This window comes from Carcharodon carcharias, chromosome 11, assembly GCF_017639515.1.
Source record: "Carcharodon carcharias isolate sCarCar2 chromosome 11, sCarCar2.pri, whole genome shotgun sequence".
Lineage (NCBI taxonomy): Eukaryota > Metazoa > Chordata > Chondrichthyes > Lamniformes > Lamnidae > Carcharodon > Carcharodon carcharias.
The window spans coordinates 111,720,923-111,741,180 of record NC_054477.1 but is presented as its reverse complement, the minus strand read 5'-3'; positions in this window follow the sequence as shown (position 1 = coordinate 111,741,180).

The window sequence follows — 20,258 nt, the reverse complement described above, 5'->3', positions numbered from 1 at the left end:
TAAGGTTGTGCACTTTGGCAAGAAGAATAGAAAAGCAGAATATTATTTAAATGAAGAGGGATTGCAGAATTCTATAGTGCAGAGGGATGTGGGTATTCTTGTACATTAATCACAAAATAGTTAGCATATAATTACAGCAAATAATCAGGAAGGCAAATGAAGTGATGGCATTTATTGCAAGGAGGACAGAGTATAAAAGTAGCAGTCTTGCTACAACTGTACAGGACAATGGTGAGACCGCACCTGGAGTACTGTGTGCTGTTTTAGTCTCCTTACTTAAGGAGGGGTATACTTGCATTGGAAGCTCTTCAGTGAAGGTTCACTAGGCTGTTTCCTAGGATGAAGAGTTTGTCTTATGAGGAAAAGTTGAGCCGGCAGGCCTATAGTCTTGGATTTAGAAGAATGAGAGGTGACCTTATTGCAACAAATGAGACTTGGAGGGAGCGTGACAGGATGTATCCTGCTATAAGGATGTATCCTCTTGTGGGAGAATCGAGAACTAGGGTGCACTGTTTAAAAATAAGGGTCTCCTATTTAAGATGGAGGTTACCAAGAGTTTTTTCTCTGTGGGTTGTTAGTCTTTGGAATTGTCTTCCACAGAGAGCAGTGGAGGCTGGGTCATCAAATATATTCAAACTAAATTAGACAGGTTTTTTATCAGCAAGAGAATTAAGGAGTATGAAGAATAGGCAGGAAAGTGGATTTCAGGCCACAGTCAGATCAGCCATGATCTTATTGAATGGAGGAGGTGGTTTGATGGGGTGAATGGCCTACTCCTGCCCATATTTCTTATTATCTTATGACAGGTACACATCAGAAATCTTCAATGGCATTCCAGCTTCTGAATATGAACTCAGTAAGAAAACAAAAAACAATAGGAAAATTCAGCTGGACACAATTCATATTCATTTCCCTTATTGCACACAGACAAGGCACTGAAGCTGCAGGGCCTCCTTACTGCAGGCTGAGGGAAGAATTTTAAATACAAACATCAAGAAATCCTGTTGATTCCTCATGTCCCCTCATGACATGCAGTAAGTGTATCAAACAGATTCCTATGAATGTTGAGAAACAACTTCACTTTTATTGATGCACCATGTTTCTCCATAGCCTGAGGTAACAGATGGTGAAAGAAATCTTTCTACCTTACGTAGAATTCAGAATATCAAAAACCTTACACAGGCAGAGCTAGAGCAGTATTTATATGGCTCTGAAGCTGATAAAAAGGCATGCCACAGCTTTAATGAAAGACTAAGTCAGGAAGCAGTTTTTATGGCATCTAAAACACAGCAGGCGGCAAAAATGGGAGATAGAGCTGGGATGGAGATGTAGGATGGAGACCCTGGGAGTAGCTCTTTCACCCAGGACCACCACCATTTCTTTTCATGGCATGGATTTAACATAAATCCTTCAACAAAAAAAAAGGTAGACCTAGAAAGGTCTCCAGAAAGGACCATATGGCAGTGAATATTAACAGAAGTCACATTATTTTATGCAGTCTGAAGGTGCATGCAATTTAGTCTGAGAGAGACTTGGGAATGTGAGTCTCAAGTGTTGGGCGGGGGGGGGTGCATGAAATAAATTACAACAATTACCCTGGAATGTCGGGGAGCTGCATTGTTTAATACTTCTGTGGGTATTACACGATGAATGCCTGAGAATTGTCCACTTCATGAAATACCCATTAATGAGCGATCTATTGGTGAACACCAAGTTAATTATGAGTTTTTACTTGGAGTAGCCGTCTGCCTTTATATCAGTACCCGGGCCTTCAGATATTGAAGCACTTCACATTTTTCAGGGACAATTGCCTTTGAATGGAGAATGACAAAGCTCTGATCTTCTTTGGCCTTTACAACTCCCACTGTGTAATCCCTAGCAACCCTGTCACCAAGGTAACTCAGAGCGGGTGCGGTAAAGGGGGAAAGAGCGTGAAATCTGATGTCATCCTTCACAGACTTGAGAGGAGAAAAAAGCAAATCATCACTGTGCTTAAAATTGACTAAGAGTTATCATGTTTCATTAATACATCCATGTCTATAAACATAAGCTATTTGTTTATTTACCAAACATAAACCACACAGGCTGCAGTGACATAAATGAAGGGACAATATAATTTTATCATAAAAAGTGTTGTAAAGATCCTGTTAATTGTAAACAATATACAAAGGATGTAAAGACAATGACTTTGAGTTTCTAGGATGTACAAAGCATTATGTTTGAGGCACTGTTAGGGATTGTACTTTTCCCTGATAGATTATAGTTTGCCAGTGAGTGAGTAACTTCTGCTAAATCAAATCAAGTTGATGTGCTGGTTTCTTTCACAAAGCATTTCAATTTCTCAGCTAAATAAGAGATCATTTTAATCTAACACCTTCACATGAAATCAGGGGAGTTTTGTGTAGAAAACCCAGTTTTTCTCAACAAGAGAGTTTACTGACACCAGGGGTTACATTTTTAGAAGTTTGCTTAAATGACCAGAAGCACCAAAAATTAGGCATGCTTAGTTCAGCATTCTATTCTCCAATCTGTGCTCCTCTTGAGCAGGTCCCAGCACAGGGAGTGGTGTTTCTGAAAATGAACATTCTGGTGTTCATGCTATAATGGCAGCGCCAGTGCGATAGGGTTCTGTTTTGTATTGACGCTACCATTTTAATATAAAAGTCACCTCAATCCCATGTCAGAACCTAGCTTGCTACCTAGTTAACATTAAAACCTGAAAATAAAGTTGTTCATGAAAAAAGACATACAAGCACAGTGAAACTAACTCATCACTAACATTTACAATTTTCATTGTGATTATTACTGCATGTTAAAGGTACAGAATCAACCAGAAAGTTTGCCATGAAATAAAAAAGCCTTTGCCGCCTTTACAAGTCTGGGGAACTGCTGAAGTATTATTTACAAGAGGGCAACAGATCTAATGATCAGTATGAATCCAATTCAAAGCTTAGCCTCTGTAACTAGTGCAAAAGAATAAAGTTGAATTACTGAATGGGTTGAAGGTCTTTAGCATCAAATTGCCCTTTGGACAACAGAACCATTTGAGAGTAAGCCATAAAACTGTCTAAGCCTACAGGCTCATTTCCACATACATGCATATTGATCGCAAGAATCATGTTGACAAAAGGACGACCAGCAAAATAAAGAATAATACACGATTAGAATTAAAAGATTTGCACTAACATACGTCCCTTCACATTTTGAAGGTATTGTTCTTTAAAAATTCAAATTTTTATTATCTGTTGACTTAACTAAGTTGTTTGGCTCCAATATTCCATGGAGAAAACATGACCAATGAAAAGTTGCTTGTCTTCACTGCACAGGTAAGAAAATCTACCAACCACCATGAAACAAATAGAAACCATTCATTTTTTTCAGTCCCACTATGGAAAACTTTGCTGGAGCAGGGTGTAATGTAAAAATAAAACAATTAATGTATAAATATATAATACTAATTGTATCTTGTTATAAATTCACACTCCAGCACAGAGCTTCACCTACTGGGATTGCAAGTTGAGAATCTGGGACAGAATATCCAACAGCATTTGGTGATCTTGGCAGCTAATTTCCCAAAATACATGCATGGAGAAAACTTTACAGCAAGATTACTGATTTGTAAAATAGACTTTTAGCTCTATACTATTTATCATAGATTAAAGAGCATTTTTTTTATTCATGGGGTGTGAGCATCACTGACAAGACCAGTATTTAATGCCCATCCCTAATTGCCCTTGAGAAGATGGAGATGAGCCAGCTTCTTGAACCACTGCAGTCCATGTGGTGTAGGAATATCCATAGTGCTGTTAGAGTGGGAGTTCCAGGATTTTAATCCATGGACAGTGGAATAAATCAGATTATGCTCAAAGTAACTGTTTTCAAAAAAGATACTGAAATTGCCCATAAAGTTTGTCATTACAGTCATTTTCAACACGTTTTCCCTGAGCAAGGCCAACACACCCTCCGAAATCTCCAAATTCAATACTGCTCTGACACAAGAGCTATGATTCTTCAACAGATGTGAGAGACTTTGGCTGCAAATTCAATTCAAAGTACCTGTGGCTTTAGCACTACAGATGCTGTTTTGGTACCAAAATATTGTTCATGTTCACTTCTGACACAAGCCATGCCAAACACCATCTCGGTGAGGAAATTAGTGTGTTATGTTAGGAGTGTGCACCAAAACTATACAGAGTTTATCAGTCAGTGTGTAAAACTGATTCAAGACTAGTGCTTCCATTTTTAACCTCGTCGCTCTAGTTAACTCTCACTTCAACATGCATAGCTGAACATAGCAACAGGAAGGGCCTCGCCCATCAACCCCTCCCAGTGCTATTTAAAGGCTCATTAACATCTTGCAAATTAGTTGCTCATTAATCTCTACTGGCTCTTTTTGAGTTTTTTGAAGTGATAGGTAGTTTGAGGAGTTGGTTACAGTTGGTGAAGTCAAAAGGCAGTGAGTGATTCTGGATGTGGATAAGCTTTTGGTTGATATTACAAGAGTTCTGGGCACACCGCTTGCTCCCTATGATGTGGAGTAGCTTAGCACCACCCACCTCCCCTGCACCGCACCCCCCCCCCCCCCCCCACCCCCAACCACCACCCAGCCACCGCCCTTGGGCTGCAGCATGAGATGGAGATGGAGCAGAGACAGTGAAGAAGAGGACAAGCTTCTCACAGAGAGAGGAGGAGGAGCCGGAGAAGTGCTCTCAGCAGGAGGTCTTACTTATCTATGGTATTCTGGGAAAACTTTTCTTACCTCCAATTAAGCCAGGAACAGTGTCTGCATGTCTGTTATTTACATAGGAGGCACTCAAATATCTCAATACCTCTTGGAACCAGATCTGCAGCATCAGAACAGGTGCTGCAGTGGGCGCGAAGGTGACCATAACCCTGAATTTCTTTGTGTTAGGTTCCTTTGCAGGTGGAAAAGTTGACATATCTAATATCTCTCAGCTCATGGTCTATTGCTGCATCAGAGAGGTGACAGAGGCTCTTCATGCCAGGAGAAGGAGCTTCATTATGTCCTTTCTGAACAGAGAGAGAGACAGTTGCAGGGTGCCTCCAACTCCATGCACATAGCTTAATGAGTGTTGCATCTAATTGCTGAGACATACCGCAGCTGTAAAGGTTACTATTCACTGAATGTGCAGTTGGTGTTCGATCATACTCAGCACATCATGCTGGTGAATGCCCACTATCCTGAAAGCAGGAGAGTGTTCATCCTGCGCCAGTCGATTGTCGCATCAGTCTTTTAGCCACCACATCAAACCAGAGGGTGGCTGCTGGGTGGCAAGGGCTACGTGCTTGATACATGGCTCATGAGTCCTCTCTGTAGCCCAATCACACAAGGCCACCATGCAAAAGAGAGCCATGCTGCCACAAGAAACATCATTGAGTCACCTTTGCCACCAGGGGTTCAACAAGCACCTCAAGAAGAGGAGGAGAAGGGAGAGAAAGGCGAGGAAGAAGAAGAGGGAGAGGAAGAGGTGGAGGAAGTGAGGAGGTAGCCGGCACACTCATGTTCCAGACAGGCTGCCCATGAGTTTTTCATTTGACTCCATTTCCTGTGAATACAACCCTGATCCCCATTGTTCAACAGTCCCAGCTTGTACCATCCTTCTACAGACCATCACAGCATCCTCTTGGCCACAAAACATCCTTTGCATGACAACTTTATCCAACATCCAACTTTCCATACAAAACTCAACTGATCACCCATGTACATTCCCTTAGTGCCTTTCTGCCTTTGCCTGGCCTAGTGCACCAATGCAGTGTCATCTTAGTGACTACAGCATAGCTGGTGGAGGGTTGATGATTGTCAGTGGGACAGGTTGTAGACTGCCACACAGAATGCCGTCGAGCAGCTCGGAGCCTGAAATCCCAGCTTCAGACTGCATCACCTCATCATGGGCAGCAGTAGCCTGGGTTGGCTGGCTGACACGCAACAAAGGCACTCATGAAGTGACAGTGATGGGAGCACAAATGCTGCCATCCTAAGAAATAACAGTATGCTCATGTTCCACAGAGTCTTGGCCACCCCCACAGGGCAGGCCTCAGCAATCCTAGTAATCTGTTAGACCACAGATGGCTGGACTGCGGTGATAGCCTGAAAGCCTCTTTCAGCGCTAGTATCTGCAACCATGATGGCAGGTGTGCACAGCAAGAAGCTAAAGATTTCATGATCTCAGTCTGACCTTCCACTGCAGCATTGGGTGGCATCTGCTTGTGCTGCAATGGAAGCTGAGACATCAGCCATTAGACACTGCATTATGACAGGGTCCACAAGTGCTGTCATGAAGTTAGTCACCATGTCCACGCCAGAAAAAAATGGTCTCCAAGCTCTGCATGTACCAAGTTGGAGCTAGTGTACTCCATGCTCCTTGACAGTGACAGCAGACTTTCTGGCAGGGCTGATGATGCATCAAGCATTTCTGTGTAAATGCCCATCAACTTGTTTTTATAAGGCATCCATCAAAGTCCTCGTCTGAGTCCTCTGCATCATAAATCATGTGCAATGTTGCTATCCATGTAACTGACACCCAGATTATCCTTCCCCTAGCTAGGCTGAGGCCCAATTGTGCCTGGTGGCTCACTACATGCAGAACCTACCTCTATGCTATTCTCTCATTTACATCCAATGCCACTATCTGAGCTGATGGTTGTGAGTGTGAGATCAAGTGATGATGTTGCTTCTTTATTCTTGTTCCTCTAGGGCTTCAGCTCCCCGGATCACTCCTTGTTCAGGGCAGCAGTTCTTGGGAATCTGAAAACATAAACACAAAACGGTATTATTGAGTTGAGGGGAATGAGAAAGAAAGCCAAGTGGTGCATGGTTACACTACCTGCAGCTTCAAAATCAAAAAAGATTGTGGGTGAAGGAGAAGTGGGATATTAGAAGGAGGAATAGGTAGAATTAGGACATATGTCACCTTTGATAGTTTCAGCCCCACTACTGGCCACAGCTTCAATGATGGAGAGCACCACCTCCTCCATGGAGTCAAGACATGTAGCTATAACTGTTAGGCACTGCTGCCTCTGATTATTGGCCACTTGGCCTTGCAAGAGAGAGGGAATTGTGTCAGTGAGAGCTGTGCAACATGTTTAAGTGATGTGCCTGCCACAGTTGAATATACGTTGTGTATAACACTTGTGTGTAAGAGTTTTGTATAACACTTTGAGTGCAGCAAGACTACACATGCTAATACTCAGATTTTTCATTAATGGTTTTCCAATATTTATAATTTTCTTGCTGATGCAATTTTGTGAAATTATTTTGTGAGGGGATACCGTTATTTGCCTAATATAGTAAATTTGAAATAAAGCATCCCTTCACCCACCACTGCCAGCCCCTCCCTCCAAAACAGTCCATTCCTGTCAGCAAAGGCACTAGAAATCATTTACAAGAACAGCAGCAAGTGAAAACAGGGCACAGGAGAAACAGCTTCACTGATATATACTTCAAGGATACAGCTGCAGAGTGTTGTGGTAAGCAGTAAGCAAAAGAACATTTTATGATGGGATTGGTTTGGACGCAATCCAAATGCAATATTTCATGGTCAAAGTAGTTGTTTTTATATCTTCACACTCAATGCAAACACATAGTGGAAGGCTTCATGGAGACACAGATTCATTACGGCACAGAAAGGGGCCATTTGGCCCATTAAGACCATGCTGACTCTACGTGGACCAATCCAATTAGTCCTATTATCCTGCTGTATTCCCATAGCCCTGCAGGTTTAAAACCCTCCCTGTGTCCATCTAATTTCCTTCTAACATTATTCATCAATTCTACCGCCTTCATGGAGAGTGAGTTCTAGGCTGATTAACAGTCTGACAGGCCACAATGTGAATGCTTCATCGGCATCTATAACAGCTTTATAACAGCTAATAAACTGGTTAATCCAATGTGGAAGGTAGGTTTTATGGACTCCCGCAAGCCATGCAATGAGGGGGCTCCCACATACATCAAGGACAAGCAAACTGCCATTATCAAATAGGGGAGCAATGATCGGATGGTTCTCCATTTTTCCACCTCTCTACTGACTGCAGGTTGATGTATTTTCAAGAAGACATGTTTTAACCCCTTGAGCGCTGTGACTGTCAAGAACAGGCAAAAGACAAGTTTTCTCATAAGTTTAAAAAAGAAAGAATAAATGTTTATTTCTCAGTACCCAGGTGTATTCACAATGGCATCCACTCACACTCATGGAGAACCTCTCCATTATTGCTAAAATGATGGCAGAGACCAAAATCTGGAAGACCTGCCCCTGAACATGGCACCTACCATTTTTGCAGGGGTGGGAATGGGGGCAGGGTGGGATTTGTGCATGCACATTGCATGGAGGCAGCTGCCCATATAAAACATCAGCCGCCTCCAGTCTTGTCTGATTTTCGATAGCCAGGAGCGTGAAACAGGACTTGTGCAGATTGGACCTGGCAGGAACAGGTACAAACTTTCCAGAGTCCTTTGGAGAGTTAGGGTGACCCTTTATATCTGGTCCCTGGACTTTTGGGAGAGGTGAGATTCCCTAGGGGAGAGATAAATTGCCCTTTGGGAGATGTAAGGTGCCCTTTGAGAGAGGTAAGATTCTCTTTGGAAGAGGTAAGCTGCTTTTTGGGTGAAGTAAGGTGCCTTTTGCAATTGTTAAAAATGGATATGAAAGTGCAGAAAAAGTGCACAAACTCATTGAAACTGTCAAGAGAGTTGTCAAAATGAACTATCAAACATGTCAAAAGCAACTGTCAAAAACTGTCAAGCTGCAAAGGCATTCAAAACTCCTGATCTTTAAATCTTTAAAAACCTGTGTGGAGTGTTAAAAATTCATTGCTTGTTATTTCCTTCTGTCTGTTGACGTAAGTCTGTGGTTTATCATTACTCAGTTAGTGCTGCAGGTCAGATTTCACAACATTCCATTATCACAGTGGGGTGCCTGCCATTTCATAGTTTGATTGACAGTTACAAGTGGTTATAGACTGTTTGAGGTGGGGCTACGAATTCTAATGTTTGCTTTTATATAGGATTAAACACTTGAATGAAATGTTTGTTTTTAATAAAGGATAGTTGAGAGAATATGAGTTTGGTGAATGGATTTTTATGAATGAGAGTGTTTTTGTTTTCAAAATAAAGCCTGCAATGGACACTTGAGAACTTCAATTTCTTTCACCTCAGCATGAGTCCTTAGATCTGCCCTTGGTGGATACTTGGCAAGTTGGCATGGTAAGTGTAAAGGCCATTGGTGTGGGTGGGGGCAAGAGTTGATACTAAGTTAGCATGGGGCTATAAAGAGCTGTTGGATTTGGCTGGGATACATTGGTTACCATAGTTAGAGCATGGGGAGCATGTGTGGAGGGGCAAGGGGCATTAAAGGTGAGGGCTGGAGGGCCATTTCATGTTTTTTTGTTTATTTAAAATTTTAACGCAGTGCCAGTACATCGAGCCAGGCCTTCCACCCAGCCCACCTCCGCATCCAACAGCCTCTGCACTCGGTCAGGGATCACCCGCCATGATTTCCATTTTTACCTGCCCCCCCCAACCCAAACAAAAAATCTGACCTTCTGGGGCACTTTCTCTCTGGTTGGGTTTGCACAACCGGGAATTTTCCCCACCCTGCGCTCCCGGGAGGGGTGAAAATTCAGGCCTGGAAGTTTCTGGCAACAAATTCATTGTAGCATACTATTTACAACCACAGGTTTCAAGCTTTGCTACAACTGAGATACAGTCGAGTCCCTATAGTGAAAATCTGGCTCGGTTCTTTAAATGTTTAGGTAAAAGGCTAGCCCCACTTCTCTGCCTCAGGGTGGGTTTTATCTGTTGGGCTGGATTATTCCCACTAAGTCTCCTTCTTTCCCAGACTGATTCAGGTTGCTCTCTAAATGTGTGTTAATAAATGTTCCTTACCACAACCTGGCTTCTGTCAGGTGAACATAGTATCTGTTTTTTTTCCATTGTCAACACAGATGGTCCCTGATGACTGATACGCAATAGGGTTTGAGTCTCAGCCATTTGCATCTCCTCACCACAATTCTGTGGAATTCCATTCTGCAGCCAAGAAATCTGTAGGGCTATTGTAAATTAGCAGCAGCCATTAAATCTACAGGAAAGACCTGTTGCATTTTATTATCTTCTCAATGGAATATCCCAAAAGGATATTTGCATTTTAATGTCCTGTCCAGACAAGCAGGCTAACTTCCAGCCTTGTGCAGTTCTATGTATATTGGCAGACAAGAAGCGAGGTCACCTGACCTCTCAGCTCCATCTTGTTTCAAAGCAGATTGTCCATTCTCCATTTTCTTTTCAAAGTAAAGTGTCCATTTTCCATAAATCTGTAGGTATAACTGCATGAGCACCAGAATTCGGATCTGGAGTTCTGGTCTTGTCCACGGGGCTGTCTGGAACATTGTGTGAACCCTGCATATTCTGACTCAGAGGCTACCACTAAACCAAAGACTCACTCTCATGCTCAAAATGGTATAGGTTGAAAGAAACCATACCAGAAAGATAAGCAGGCATGTAGCAAAGGATAACCCTGCTATTATTCCACTAATCATAGCTGCCAAGGGCCAAGGAGAATTGCTGCATAGGCCCTAAGTAAACAGGCAGCTAGTTGCAGAGCTTTGCCATCTGCTGTAAGGACACAGTTATACACTTAACCCATCTACACTATCAAAAAGACACTGCCAGTGAGTGATGAAGGCGGCTAACCTTAATAAACTCTGCATGAAATATTACTTCAGTGAGTGAGTGGCAAATCTATGGAACAGTCTCTCTAGGGAGATGATGGAAGTAGTTAGTATTGATTCATTCAAATGCAAAGCAGACGGATTTCTTTCAGAAAATAAAATTTTTGGATATAGTATACGAATAATTTGAAATATGACACGTGGTAAATGTTGCTTGCTTAGGAGGAAAAGGTGACCTTGGGCCTAGGGTTTTCTAAGCTTTCCAACTCTGAGGTTTTCCTCACCTCATGACTGGGTCTGTTGTCGACTAATAGATAAAGATTAATTACAATGATTAGTCAACAACTCCATTATCATTTTATCAGGCAATGACAGGGATGGTAAGATAGCAAACTAAATGGACTGTGGTCTTTTCATATCTAGTAATATACCCTATATGTACACTTGACACATATTTACTTAAAAGCAACACAAGACTAAACAAACGAAAGTAACCTGCTGAAAGCAACTTCAGTTTGGTTGTCTCTTATGTTGGAAATGAGTGATAACCAAGTGTGGGTGGTTTAGTATGAAGTGAGATTTCAGAATAAAGCAAGATTGCAGAGTCACTGTAAGATTTGTTTGACACGTTGTCTAATATCTAAGTAATCTTTGCTTTCATCTATAGTAAGTCTCCAGTTAGTGACTTTGAATTGTTGCTTCAAAATGCCAATAAATAACATCACGTGTTTGTCCATTCAAGGGCTGTCATTTAGCTTGATAGATCCTTTGTTCTGAAACAGGCTAATCTTTTTTTTAAGCTTTCTTCCTTTTTAAAGAAAAAGTATTGTTCAGCACAGCTAGCCATGTTGCTGCCTGCATGTCAGGTCATGCAGGCTCTTAGCAGGCTTCTGTCAATGGTATCATCTTTGATGATCCCTCTGACCTGCCTTGTGGCCAGTAAGCATCCCCATTTTGCCTGTGTTAGTTGTCTATTGACATGAGACATTGCTTCAATATTGGTGAGGTCAAGCAAGGCCTTAGGCCAGCAAGTAAAAACTGAAGTTATGCATACAGTCTTCAGCCAGATTGTGATTCAGGCATTCTGTGGGTACTTCAGCAGTGAAATAGACAGTGTATTGGCCTGGGTTTAGCCCTGTGTGCTATCAAAATACAAGCCCAGGCTTAACATCTGACTTTATATCAAATGTTACACAAAAAAACAACTGCTGGGCCCTGAGGTGATGGATTAAGCCACATTTTGAACAGAGTGAAGTCATTCATCCTTATTGTTTGCCTAAAGGTATGCGGGTGTGGGAAGAAGTGTCTGTGGATGAGATCAAGCTTGATTTGCTGTATACACTGGAAATGTTTTAACATTAAAGTGTACATCTTTCCAGATGTTCTCAGCCATCACTTTGAGTTCAGCATTTAAATGGTACATAAAGACACTTAGATAACACTATGCCAAATCAGCACATTGCACATGACTAGAAATGCATTATAGTCTTGATGGGGAAGAGTTTTCAATTATGAGAGCTTCCTGTTGCAATGGAACAAAGTTCTGGAACAAACTTATGCCAGTGAAGAGCTTAAGTGTTGCTTCACTTAAGTGGTCTAAACTGCAAAAGAAACAAGGAAAGAAAACTCATAGAATTTCATTAATAAAATAATTACATGACAGAACTGTGTTGTTCACTGAAAAGCTAACTACTTAGTGATGACAGCTCATGGGCTATGTTAGCCTGACTCAATAGAGAATTTGAAATCACACTCCTCAGTGTTAATACTGAACACACTAAAGCACCCCTATGATTTTCCTTGTTTTTTTTATTAATAAAGATGTTGATTAAATTTAAAATAAGCTCATTAATAACATTGTTAATGAAATGAGAAATAGAATTTCATTTGACCTTGCATTAAACCATGCATTGAGATGATACTCTGACAGTTCAAGATTGGGAGAACATTTCCCCCCAGTTTCTTATAGCATTGTTATGAGTTGATGCACATACATGCATTCTGAGAGGTGTGCAATGCTGCTGTTTGAAGTGTGGTTCAAAGCAGAGCAGTAGAGCCCCCTGCCTGGGTAAACATTTAGAGACCATGATGAGAACGATGGCACAGAGGAGCAAAAGTCATTGACTGTGGAAGCAATGATGACAGATAAGAGAGTGAGAACAGACACAAACACAGAAATGTACAAGACAAAGATAAAACAGGACTGGGTGAAAATGAGAGGAGGCAGTATTCATGTGTTTCATTTAGTGCAATTGATCTTTTTATTTATTTGTAGTTTAATGTTTAATAAGGAAGTACATTCTACCAATGTTATTTCCAAATCCAAATTTTATTCCTGAACACTTGTTTCCATGATGAGGAGCTGTGTCTGAACTTGCCACCTGCAAGACCGAGAGCTGCAGTTTTGATGGAAGATCGGCAGAAACCCCAGAGACAGTGCGGCAAGTTTATGTCAGTTGTAGGGCATTTCCACCAACTCAATGGTGGATGATCGGCAGAATCCCCATGGAGATTCTACTGTTTGATTTTTTTTAGCAGTCTAGGATTCAGCATTGAATGTTCTTGTCTGAATACCTGAAGCTAACTGTAATATATATCAGGAAATTATACAGGCTGCTTGCAATTTAACATTCAAATCAATGGACTCTACTAGGGCACTCTCAGAAAATTGAGCCTATTATTATACAGGGTGGCCATTGACACCCCTGCTAACCTGCATTATTGATGACACCACAATAACTATTGAGTTTGCAGTCGGCTTTGTATAACTGATATCGTCACATTCACTATTGACAACACAGCCAACCTCTGTCATTGATGATGTTACAGTGGATTTTGAAAATGGAGGCTATGCTGCATCAGAATATTGATGCATCCCATGTTTAGGGATTAGATTTAATGCTTAGGGTATTAGGTTTTGGGGTGCAGGTAGAGTTGAGGTTAGGAGTTGGGATTAGAGTGAGGGCTTAGGGTGTTTAGCAGTTGGGTTTAGGGCAAATGGTTGTATTTGTGCCTAGTAGTTAGGATTAGGAGTTTGGGGTTAGTTTGTGGGGTAGAAATTGAGGTTATGGTTATGGTAATTGTATATGGTTAATGGTTAAGGTTAGAAAGTGCCATTGACAACATCACCATTACCAGATTCATCTATATTATCATTATTATTAAATATTAAATTCCATTTCTGAGATCATGAATGGAGGCTGTTCCTATTCATTATGTCAGTGGCCAGAATATCAAAATGTCATATAAGAAATAGTGTCATATAAAAAAACTCTGCTCCTTTGCTACTTCAAATATTGTAAAATATAAAACATGATAAGAATAGACAACTGAGAAACAACATTACAACCTATATATCTCTTTCAAAATCTTCATGATCATGAGACAGTTTAGTAGAATATATTCCACCTTTGTCTATCATTAAAGTGGAATTTATTAAAGAGGATTTCTGGGCACCATTTAGCCTTTTGTAACCTTTGATCTCAGCCTTTTCATCAGTTTTCTTTCTCGTGCAAGTTAAAGTTTCTTACCCCAGCAGCAGCCAATATTCTATTACTGGAAAGGAAATAAATTTTAAAGCTTAAAAAAGTGCTCCTATTTAAAACCTTTAATAAAAAATAAGAGATACAGGAATTGGAATTTATTTCCACTGCTAGACCAATGTGAGCTGGGAGAAGGGAGAGATCATTGTGTCCAAACACGTAGGCCTGAAGCTGAATCCATATATAGGTCATTTAAATAAGTCTGGTGAGCTGCCAAGCCCTGCTGTGTATACCCAGGCCTCATCCATGGATTGCCACATTGATTTAGTGGAGAGGCTGTGCATTCCAATGATTCCTTGAGTGAAGCCATCAGGAGATCCTTTCTCCTAGTAGGAGTACCCATGTAGCAAGGTCAGAAGGATGTGCCAGACAAAGTGTGGGCAAAAACCCTCATAGGCAGAACAGGCAAAGGAAGACTGTGTCTCTCACCAGCGGCAGAAGGCTGTAGCAACAAGATGGTCCCAGTCATGGTAGGTTGACACATCACCGAAACATGACTATCACCCGCCAGGGTCACATGGACAATGATGGTGCACCAAGTTCCCCATGTTGAATAAAGTCATGCACAGGTTTTTGCCAGGGTCCATCTGCCAAATCCTTTGGTGATGGAAAATTGGTGACGGGGGCAAGGCTATGAACCTGGCACTCCCTAGCCAAGAATCTGCATACAGGAAACAGATGCATGAAGGTCATTGGATGCCTGTGTTGTGACAGATGTGTCTTTGGGCAGCAGCAACTGTGACTGAGCAGTTCTCTTCAGGATACCCACTGCTCACCCCAGAAAGGGAGAGGGCTAGATAAGGTGCCCTAAAAATAAGTTGTCCCATAAGTTTCCCATAGGGAACCCACACCCTGCAGAATCACCATCTTTGTGGTCAAAGAAGGAAAACTCTAAATTTTGCAACTTGGAATTTTAGAACACTCATGGATAATCTCAAGAGTGACCACCCAGAAAGAAGAACTGCAATTGTATCACATGAGCTATCACGTCTTCAAATTGACATTGCCAGCCTCAGTGAGACCTGTCTTCCTGAGGAGGGGCAACTGAAGGAACAAGCAGGGGAATACATCTACTGAAAGGAAAGGCTGACAGTGACCGTCATGTCCACAGAATTGGTGTTGCCATCTGGAATAGGATCTCGGATGCACTGCCAGATCTCCTCAATTATATAAATGAATGATTCATGATATGTAAATAAAAACAGAAAATGCTAAAAATACTCGCAGCAGATCTGGCAGCATCTGTGAAGAGAGAAACAGAGTTAACATTTCAAGTCCAATATGACTCTTTTTCAGATCTAGAGAGGGGTAGAAATGTGATGGGTTTTATGCTGTTGAATAAAGGGGGGAGGGGCAGGTGAAGCAGAATAGAAGATCAGGAATAGGGATAGGAGAGCAGAAGAAAATAAATTGGAAAGATGTCATGGAACAAAAGACAAAAGGAGTGGTAATGATAGTATTAAAGACTAAATCTTTGATCCAGAATAAGTGTTAATAGCAAAATATAGGTCATTCCTATCTGAAAGCAAAATAGCAGAATGTGTTAATTGCAGATAAAGGGTTAGTGGTGTCTGAAAGCAAAACATGAGAACAAGATATAGGCTGGCGCTAAGGGGAAAAAAATTCAAAATGGAGGACAGGGTTCATGGTCAAAAGTTTATTGAACTCAATGTTGAGTCCAGAAGGCTGTAAAGTGCCTAACTGGAAGATGAGGTGTTGTTTTTCCAGCTTATGTTGGGCTTCACTGGAACATTATTGCAGGCCAAGCACAAAAATATGAGTATGAGAGAAAGATGGTGAACTGAAATGGCAAGCAACGGGAAGGTTGGGGTCATGCTTGCAGAGTGAGTGCAGTTGTTCCAAAAAGCAGTCACCCAGTCTGCATTTAGTCTCTCCAGTATATAGGAGACCAACATATTGAGCAGCGAATGCAGTAGACTAAATTGAAAGAACTACAAGTGAAGCACTGCTTCACCTGGAAGGAGTGTTTGGGACCTTGGAGAGTGAGAAGGGAAGAGGTAAAGGGGTTCATGATACTTCACCTACAGCTCAGCCATAACATATATGTCATTGTCACCAGCACCCTGACCTTTGACGCTGATGAAGATGTTAAGGAAAAGTTCTATTCTGACATTAATGAAGTTCTCACTTCCACCCAAGTGAAGTAAGGATCATACCTTTGGGGGACTTCAATGCCAGGGATGATCGTAACTCTGACGCCTAGAATGGAATCATTGGGAAAGATGGGTGAAGAAAGTCAGTGCAAATGCAGTCCTCCTGCTGACAAAGTGTTCTCAGCATGGCCTCTTTATAACAAACATTCTCTTCCACCAGAAGGACAAATACAAAACCACATGGAGGCATCCTATATCAAAGCACTGGCGACTGCTGGATTATGTCATTCTTTGAGTCAAAGATCTAGGCGATGTCTGTATCACTTGAGCCATACAGGGGACTGATGCCTGTTGCACAGATCAACTTGCTCATCCAGTCAACATTCAACTTGCACCAAAACATCACAAGGCCCAAAAGTCCAAGAGGAAGAAGATCAATGTCTTAGCCCAAAAGCAGACAGACCAAAGACAGGAATTCCAAGTGCAGCTCACAACCAACCTAGAAAATCTTTACACATGCAACTCAATTCCAGAACAGTCATCAACAGGGATCAAATAAAGTCAGTTGAACTAGTCTTCAATGTCCAGACAATTGAGTTCAAGCATTGTCTTTACCAGGACTGTTTTGATGAAAACAATGCTCAAATATGTGATCCTGGGAACAAAAAATAAGTAGCTTCCATTGCCTGGCAGTACAATCCAAGATCACAGCTCAAGAAGACAGCATTCCAACAGTTCAAAGCTGATGCCCAAATATAAATCCAGAAGATAAAGGACATGTGGTGGGAAGAGAAAGCCCAAGAGATCCAGCACTATGCTGATCATTGTGACATGCAAAGCTTTTTTGAAGCCATCAGGACACCTATAGACCAAAGTTAAATGGACAAAATGCCCTTCATTCACAGAGTGGTGTTTTTCTTCTTAAGATGACAGTGCCATCCATCAACACTGAAAAGAACATTTTCAATAACTCTTCAACCATGAATTTACAGTGGCAGTTGACACTCTCTATCTCCCAGTACCCCGTGGTAGAATCCATGGGTGAATCACCAACAATGAGAAATCTGTAATAAATAGTAAAATAAATGAAAAACAAAGCTTGTAGCCAAGATGGTTCAAGAAACTTCATCATAATCTTGCAATTACTTCATGATGATATAATGGCAAATGTCTAGATTTGGAGATCTAAAATGCCATCAAAATCCAGACTTGGGTCAAGCAAAGCTGTTTGATAGCCCCCATACTTTTTACAAACTACCTGACAGTGTCCAATTACCTCATTAAAGACCAACTGCCCTCTGGTGTCACTATTTAATCCCATCTGGATGGAAAACTCTTTAACCTTGGTCACCTCTATGCCAAAACTAAATCTGCAGAGATATAAATGATTGGCAGTTTGCAGATGATCCCAGTGTCTTTGCCCATTCTGCACCAGGTTTGCAAGCCACTCTTGATCTCTTCAGTTCTGCGACCTCACCTATCTTGGCCTGTCCTTGAATGTTGTCAAATCAAAATTCATATATCAACCCAAAACTGGTCAGCCAAATATTCCACTTCCCATATTTGTTGAAGGAGAGACTCTGGAATATTTTGAACACTTCCCATACTTTGGCAGCTACCTTTCTCAAAAGGCCACCATTGATGAAGAGATCCAACACTGGATCAGCTGCGCCAGCTCAGCCTTCTACAAATTACAACAGTATGTGTTTAACAACAAAAATGTCTGCAGGTCAACAAAGGTCCTAGTGTACAGAGCAGTTGTCATCACCATGCACATTTAGTAAGACCTGGACTGTGTATCAGGGACACATAAGAGTGTTGGAGAAATTCAATCAGCAATGGCTCTGCTGCATCCTCCAGATCCAATGGGAGGACTAGCGAACAAACAATAGTGTCCCTCTGGAAGCCAGATCCACAAGGATTCAGGCAAAACTCCTGCAAAATCAATTTTGATTGACTGGACACTGTCTGAAGGTTGATGGCTGAAAACCATCTCGGTTGCCTGGTCCTGTTTCCACAACACTCAAATGGCCAACATTCCAGGGAAGGACAAAGAAAATACTTCGAAGACACTGTGAAGTCGACAGTATTGATCTTAATGAGTGAGAGGATCTTGCGACCAAACATTCAGCATGGCGACAACTTGTCGATCAAGCCACAAAACACTTTGGCCAGAATTTTCCAGCCACCCCTGCGATGGGTTCCACCATGGCGGGGCCGGTGAACGATTGAAATCTCCGTTCACATCGGCGGGATCTTCCGATCCTGCCGGCTTGAGGGGCTGGAAAATTCTGGCCTTTGAGTCCCAATGGCTTAATGATGAAGCAGAGCAGCTGCAGAGAAGAAAAGAAAGGAAATCCAGCACTCCAGAGCCCATTACCTTATGGGACGTCCTGCCCATGTGCCCAAAGATCTGCAAGTCAAGAATTGGTCTGTTCGATCACATGAAGATCCATGATACAAACCCTTGACCCTGAGTCGACGGCATCCTTGAATCAAGGGGCAGCCAATAATGAACCAGGCAGCTCACCAGGGAAGCAGAGGTTAATTGTGAACTGGTGATAGCACTCAGCAAACTCCTTTGATGGGGAGAATGAGATGTGAACAGTGGGGAGGACAAATGCAGGGCATCAGTGGCCTTCAGGAAAGCCATGCTTCAGGGGCTCATTCTCACATGTGCTCCATACAAAGTTAAGTTTATTAAATGTAACTTATAGTGGTAGCCTCTAGCTGTCACTTAAAGGGCCAATGGCTAGGCCAAAACCACTAAGCGAAGTAAGTCCAATACCTGCCTTTCTTGATGCAGACAAATTTTCGGGATTCTCATTAACATATTCAAGGTGCCTACTGCCTATTTAGGACGGCCATCCTAATTGCCTGCAAACCTGCCTTTAGTAATGTGCCAGCACTTGTGTCACTCGCACTGATCTAGTCCAGAAATGTTGCACCCCGCATTTGATCCCTTTTTGCCCAGTTTTCTACCCAAAAAATACACAATGAGGTCCAATTTCTACCACACATATAATGGCCTTTGTTTTACACTGGAGGACAAATCTAATGAAACTGTGCTCACACCATGAATCTTCACCCACCAGCAGCATTTACTGGGAAGTCTGATGCAGAGTAAACGAGCTGTGCAGAAATTGCATCTATTAATTTAACAGACAAAATATCTTGTAGAGCCACTTGACCTCTGTGTCTGAATGCCTGATTTCTGTTCTGACAGGCAAAGCTCAGTACCATGTTTACTTTCTAAATGGTGAAAAGCTGAAAATAGTGGAGGTCCAAAGAACCTTGAGGATCCATGTATATAGATAGTTAAAATGTCATGAATAGGTACAGAAAATAATCAAAAAGGCAAATGGAATACCAGCCTTATATCAAGAGGATTACAATACAAGTAGGGAGAATTGTGCCACAATTGTCAAAGGTTCTGGTCAGACTACACCTGGAGCACTGAGAAGTTCTGGGCACCACACCTTAGAAATGATATATTGGCCTTGGAATGAGTGAAGGACGGCAACATAAATTTATCACCAATGATTGCTGGACTCCAAAGATTAAATTACAAAAAGGGATTACACAAACTAAGGGTGGAATTTTCCAGACCCCACCACCACCAACCCCCACCAGACCCCCGCACCACCACTGCCCCCCCCCCCCCCCCCCCCACCCCCGCCCCCCCCACCTCCCCGGCCACTCCCCATACCACTGCGGTGGATTTAAAGGTGGGTGGGGGGATAAAGTGGCAGTAGCCAAAAAGTTAGTTTCCCCGGGGTTAAAGGATGGTGGGAAATTGCACTCCCACCCAACAACAATCATGAACCCCCCCTGCCCAATCATCCATGCCACCAGTAGGTTTTCACGTTTGTCCAAAACACATCTGGACTGCTGTGGTGTGCAAATCTCGGCACTTACC